Raw genomic sequence first — 7,618 nt, 5'->3', positions numbered from 1 at the left:
AAACCCTTAGCCACAATCAAGCAGCCAAGGAAAGTTCCATTCGTTGGTCCATATATGGAGAACATACGAACAGTATCCTCAGTATGTGGAAGTGCTCATAGAACACTAAGCTGAGAAGCAGGCTTTGTCCCAATGAGGACGTTACGCCAAGAAGAGAGAGAGAGAGAGTTCTATGATTATGATCTCTACAGTGAGCGAAATTTGGACCCGCGCGAAATTAGGGCACCCCAAGGTAATCACTTTCTAAATGTGAACTGAAAATGTGAACAGAACCTAGATCAGAACTATGATTCGCAATAGGCAGGCTTCCTTGATTAACGTAAAACTTTTGCTTAGAAACCAACTTGGCAGATTCTCCAATAATCTGAGAATAATCCACGAATCCATCAACTTATGCACACCATGGAAACCAATCTAGCCGTGACATTGTGCGTTGGATGCCGCCACTCGGAACCATACCTACGGTCTTTTTTTCCGAACATCAATCAAACCGGCCGCCCGCTCAAAAGGTAAACTGTCGGTTGGTTCGGTACTCTGGCAGCCGGCAATCGACACTGCGGCGGCGGCCGGAATGGCAATCCGATAGGCTCTAATTACATGGCTTTTATTTGCGCTTTCGCCCAATCGACAACGTGCGGCATCCCACTCAGTTCTAACGAGAGCCCGCCAAGCAACGCAACGATATGGCAACCGCGTTGAGGAGGCCAGCTCGTAACTGCCTCCGAGTTCCGTTGAACCATTTTAGACTGCTCGCATAAAGGCATCCCGGGTGCTAAATTAACATATCGAAATTTAATGACCTCTCGGGGAGTTGACGCCACACTAAATCTGGCGACTTCTGAGCAGAGATGCCAGATGTGAGTTTTTTTTGTATGTATTCCACAGGCTTGAGGTATTTAATTAAATTAAGTTTCTCAAAGGAAAACACAAATGCTCAGATATTAAAACAAATATGGGGATGGGGATGTAAAATAGCTAATCAGTTCTATAAATAATTAATATAACGACTTATAAAGTAAGAGCTATTATGTGTTGTTCATTCAGAAGTTCAGTTGAAGTAAAAAAACTGTCAAATTGTTGTTGTTAAAAAAATATGCTACTCTACTGAACTCGCACTGATTCTGCCCATTCTTGTAAAGTATGAGATTTAGCATGATGACGTCCTTGACAAAGTTGTTTCAAATTGCATTTCGCACAACTTTGCCGAAGACATCAAACGTCTATCTGCATTTTTTGAAAAAAATATTTTTTTCACCTCACTTATAGTTGGATTTATCATTCAACTCCTTATGTCAAAAGATGCGCTTTGTCTTATGCAGGGGAGTAAGCTGGCTGTCAACTGGGAACAAATTGCGCCTACCCTCTATTGAATTTTAGTACCATTAGAAGGACGTAACGGCCAACCAAGAAAATATCTATTTTCGTTCGCAAAATTGATTTTAACACCGTTTTATCATGCTAAAAGCAAGTCAGCATGTGATTCAAGCATAATCCCACACATTTTATTTTGATCGTATTGAAAAATTTTATTCCGAAAAAAAATCAGTGTTTTGTTTTCGCCATTATGAAATATTTGCCTCTTCTCTCGCTTGTTTTTGTTTTCGTTTTGTTTGGAGTGCGGAAATCGGTTGAAAATTGAAAACTCCCAGAGCGGTTCTGGTGCTTTAATATGAGGATAATTTAACACTACAACTCAAGAAATTTCGATAATTACCTAAAAAACTGAGCATCAGCACCGAAAGGAAGAGAAAAACGCTAATGTTTTTACTATTGTTGATGTTTATAAACAACTAAACAAAAGATGTTTACAAATTAGAACCAACGGCAGATGGCGCGCTGGTGGGCATGTTTGGGTGGGCGTAGAGGGTAGGATCTACCACCCCTGGTCTTATGTAGAAACTTCTCCCAAGAAACTTGATCGCAAAAATCAACGGTTGAAGCGTTATTGAAAAAGCGCACGAAATCGGCAAAATAAAACACTGTGCATTCCACTATTATCGCAAACTTAAAAAAAACGGAGTTTTTATTTAGAAGAGTGTAGATGTTAAAAATATATTTCTTTGGCAATTACCTTAACCCTCCTTTGGCATTAGGGTCATTTTCACTCAAGCCGTACACGGAGAGACGAAACTACCCAAAAGTGAGTTCTTTCCACCCAACTTCGGGGTTGCGTGCGTCAAGCCAAATTTGAGTTGATGGAATCGATGTTTTTGTTGGGTTGTTCCCGCTTGCTTCCATGTGAAAAAAATACCTAATTTTAAGTTTTTTCCACCCAACCGAAATTTTGACTAGGTTGCATTCACTCAAATTTGAGTACTGTGCTAGAAACTCAGTTTTGGCTTGACGCACGGAACTGCAAAAGTTGGGGTGTTTCTCTCTTCACTCTCTGACAACAATAGAAAGAGCGCATGAAAAGGGAGATGAAAAAGAACTCAAAATTGAGTTTAAAAGTACCTAATTTTGAGTTTTTTGGTTTCTCCGTGTATACTGCTTCAGCGAGCTGCTCCCAACGTGATTCAAAAGGAAGGTTAAATCTTTTGTTTTGGTTTTCTATGTTTTATATAAGAAATATTTCTGGAAGAATAATCTGGCATCCCTTCTTCTCGGAAGCGTCGTAAATCGCAAGAAACTAGTTCTTCACGCTGTCACACGCGGAAAGCTATTTCGGAACAAGATATATGCCTATTCGTCGGAGCGGCGGGGGACTTGCTTTTGTGTGACTTGAGCTTCGAGGAGACTGACGCAATCGAAAAAAAGGGGTACACTTTCAACAGCGTGTGACCAATGAATGTTAATTGGGATTTAATGGGCGATCGTAACGAGTTCATTTCCGTTCCAACGGAGCCGATCGCGGCTTACCCGATGCTGGATCGGATTGATCTTGGCTGGGGATCTCATTCTTGTTATGGGTTGGTGCTGAGTTTGAAATTGAGATGTCTTCCTAGGTGCCATGCGGTTGATTCTGTGAAGAATCTAGCATCACCTATTTATCGAGGTTAAATTGGAATCCTAGAATGAATCGATTCCTCATTTGAAATACATAAAAATCAAAACTTGTTGACAATTTCAAACGGGTTTTAACTGTTTCTCTACATAGCCTAAACAACGATGGAATTGAAATATTTCTATAACGTGACTCTTTTTCACTTACATACTAATTTCACTTTGAATTCTAACAGCACCGTGTTAATGTTGGCAGTTTCAGTGTTGGTATTTTGAAACACACACTTGTTTCTGATACTTATCTACGATAATAGTATCAAATTCCAACCAAATTTTTATTTCATGAATCATACACCAAGCATAATCGATATGAAACGTAACATTCGTGACAGCGCGATGGCCGTGATAACCATCAGTCAGCGCACCCTAAATCTCGCGGTCATTCCCCGGCATTGCTCGAATCATACAAGTCCCCATGATATCCCAGGTGTAAATTTCTACAAGTTCCACCAATCAGACAAATCGCGAGCACCGATGAATAGGCACAATGTCATATCACAAGGGAGGTAATAATATGTGAGAGGTCGAGATCCAGCGGAATGGAAAGAGAACTCCTTGATTTTCTTTCACCGATGCCGCCTTGAAAGTGAGCCCCACGTCTCGATCCGACTGCAAGTCAGGCTCGAGCACGATTGCACGCGGAATTCTTTCCTTTTGTACCATTTATGCTATTATTATGATTAAGTTGTCAATAACGTGAGCATGATATTTATTTTGAAACAGGAATGCCGATCTCGAGCAGCGATTCTCGGACGGAGACGGGATTCCTTTTAAGGTTGGCGATGCCACATGAAGCCGACAGACGCTCGTCTTTCTCATTGGAAAAATTACGTGTAAAAATACTATCACTATGGTCGTCCTCCAGCTGCATGGCCCATCAATATATAAAAAGTCACTGATTTTGTTGTTCTAGAATCTCAGCATTTACGGTAAGTAAAGCTCCAGCGCCGAGCTTATTAGAACCAACCAGTGCTGTTGAATGTCACGAATAAAGACGCCTCACGGTGTCAAAATTTCGATTATTACGATTATTCATGTACCTCGGATTTTTCTTCGAAAATGATTACTATTTGGGCTGAATATTCATGGTCGGAAAACTATAAAATATTTCATCGGCGAAAATTTTTCCATACATTTTGTATGGGACGTTTTTTGGACTAAAATAGGAATTATTGATTTTTAGTATGGAAAAATAGCCCAAAAAACTCAGCTAACTCAAATTCTCCCCGATAGAATATTTTCAAATTATGCATTTATACATGATAGCCGAAATTTTAACATTCTATGAAGAAATCTGAGGTACATGAAAGTTCGATAATAATCACAATTTTGACACCGTGCGCCTCGTCTGCCATCGGCGCCGATGCTGAGTTTAATAATAACGCTCACAAAGCTGAGTTTCATTTTCGAATTTGCACACGTGACATCCTGATCACTACTTTGAGTGTAATTTTGAAAAGATAATTTACATGTGAATCATTGAAGTTCATTCCATTGAGGGTCATAAACGGGGTAGACACTTCGTTTGCAATCCAAGCACTGATTCGAATCATTCAGTGTTGCACATACCAGTCTAATTAGTTTATCGATAATTAAAGAGAACTCTTAGTATCCCTTCAGAATACATCCTTGTGCATAGATTTCTTTTAAAATGTCTCCAGAGATGTTTTCAGGAATTGCCCCAGGAAATTTCCCTGGGATTTGTTCGGGAGTTTTCCAATGAATTTCTCAAAAGATTCATCTGGAGACTGGTCAACGGGTTTCCTCAGAAATTCATCTCGAAATTCTTCCTGGGATTCCTCAAAGGATTCTAAACGTCATTTTTTTCAAGGATTGCTTCAGAGTTTATGATTGTATTCTTTCGTGTATTTGCGTTGCGTTGCGTAGTAACGGAGTAATTAGTAGATTGCATACTGAAAGTAGTCATGTTAAAACTTTTATGCAATTCAGTAACATAATTTATATTTTTTCTTAACTCATTTTGGTATCATTATGAACATTATGCTACTCAAATGAATGCATTATGAAAAAAACCATAGCATATTTTTTTTTTTATGCAATTCAGTAACATAATTTTTTTATAACTCATTTTGGTATCATAATGGCCATTTTTCCGAACTGGTTCATTATGCAACTGAAATGAGCATAATGAAAAATAGTTGTATAATGTTCATAATGCAACTCATTTTAGTTGCATTATGAACATTGTGCAACTCAAATGGGTTGCATTATAAAAAAAAATCATTGCATAAAATTTTGTATGGAACTCGTTGCAAAACTCGATTTTTTCAGCACGAGTCGTACATTTATCCTACGAGGCTTGCCGAGAAAAAATCAACTTTTGCAATTTGTTGCATAAATAACTATAATAGTCCTATTCTAATTGCTTATTGAAGGTTATTTAGAAAGAAAAAAAGCTATCCAATCGGAGGTTGAAGTAAAAAAGTCAATCTTGCTATTTTTCTCCGATTACTTGCTCATCAAAGCTCATCATTTGTATTTTAATCACGAGAGATTTTGCCGTGCTATGACCATCAATAAGCAGGAGCAAAGATATGGGAAGAAAAACAAAATGAAAAGCGTAAACGACTGTGTGAGCATCTACTTGTGTCGCAGCGCGCTCGTTTGTTCGGCTCGGCCATGCCGAAGGGATTGGATAGACACGGTTCGGCCAGAACACTTGCGGTGCACACAGATAAAGTATAAATAGTAGAGTAAACATAGATCCGTGTTGATGAATCCGTTGTATCCAAACGAACTGTCAAAATCTGTATCCAAACGAGCATGACGTCATGATTTGGACAACATCAATGGAGCGCATGACGTCATATTCAACCATCGTGCGAAATATGAAAATTACTACTTACACGCTTGAAACATTTTAGTCAGCGGTATCCACGGATCTATGTTTACTCTACTATCTATAAGATAAAGCATTCGAATATACCTGTGGTGAATAGAATTGAAGGTTTATTTGAAATTCAAAATTATAACTGTATTACTCAAACTGTGCATAACTGCAAATCATCTGTGACCATTATTGCAAAGATAGTCAAGAAACTGAGGCCAGATTTTCTTGCGCATGACGTTTCTCTTCTTTTTTTTTCTTTCGGTTAGCAAACTGTCAAGAATACACACCTAAACTAATCTAGGAGGAAGCAATGTGATTTGAACTGTTTTTTAACACATTGATGTGATTCGAGTCAAATTTAATATAAATCTTCAATTCTATTCACCACGACTCAAGGCTACTCGCCTTTGTTTAACAAAATAGCAAGGTTGTAAAAAGACATGGAAACTTCCTTTGCTGGCCACGCCCATCTTCTCCATTACGGGGATAGGAAAGGATGTGATAATAGACAGCGATTCGCCGGCGCCCCCATAGGTGTCAAGGAGTTGGATATTTGGAATGGGTTGATTTGGGATTCCATATAAGCGAGTGATACGACGAGATTAAGATTGTTTAACTGTATCATGTAGATGTGCTGGTCTGACTGGAGTTGCGATGGGGATCTTGATCGTGTTGCATTAGTCGAAGGAAAACGTAAAAACTAACGCGTGTTTGGGGCAGTTACGATGGGGATCTTGATCGCGTTGCATTGTTCGAAGACAATAGTGAAAAATGACGCGTGTTTGGGGCAGTTGCGATGGGGTTACGATCGGGTGGCATTGTTCGGCGGAAAAAAAAACAAAAAAAGACGCGTGTTTGGAGCAGGTGCACATTATCCTTCCTCGTGAAGTGATAAAAATTGATGCGCACTTGATAGCCAACAGTATTGCAGAAAATTGAAAGAGTCAAGGAGTGGTTGCGGTCATCCGACGACATGGAACTGGGTGAGATCATTCCGATTTTTTTCTTTACATCCTAGAAGGAGTTGGGGTGATTTCACAAATGCGTTTTCATGAGGACTCCAGAAGTCTGGTAATATTTGCAAATTAATCTTGTAGCTCTGGTGCTGGCCTAATATTGAAGCGATAAAAATGTTAGAAAATAGTAATTGTAGTTCACAACAATCATTGAGCAAATTAAACATAGTTTGCTTAATTACCTCAACGGCCGTCGATCACAGGTAACACATAGGACTACTCTTAGTAAAATTAATAATTCGAAAATAGCTATCTAAGCTTGAAAGTTTATTCTCCGTTCAATACTGAGAGAAACGCGCGGCTATTTCTGTGAGTTGGTCGGTTTTCTCGGTAGGGAGATGGGGACGCGAATATTGAATGCGGAATCAGAAGCGCGCGCTAACTTTCGTGAATTACCCTTACTATTGCGACCAAATAAATCATAATCGGGAGGAAGACCGTGTCGTGTATTTTCATATAACTAGTGGATCATATCACCTACCAAAGGTAGCTCCAAGATCCACACCTTAACCTACCCTACTAACAAATACTCCTTCCCGAGACAACTGTCGGGATGCTGTGGATTCCACGGTTTCTAGTAACAACGGTTGCCGAACTAACATTCCTTCCCCTTTCCTGATGACCGTAAGGACGTGGCCGGCGCCGTTATTGACTTGAAAATATTGAACTCTCGAATTTTGCACATTGAGAGTGTGTAGCTATTCCCAAGCACCATTCATTGGTTTTCTGTGCAACTTAGATTGTTCTG

The sequence above is a fragment of the Aedes albopictus genome, chromosome 2 (genome assembly GCF_035046485.1).
Source record: "Aedes albopictus strain Foshan chromosome 2, AalbF5, whole genome shotgun sequence".
NCBI lineage: Eukaryota > Metazoa > Arthropoda > Insecta > Diptera > Culicidae > Aedes > Aedes albopictus.
Note: the sequence above shows the minus strand (reverse complement) of the source record.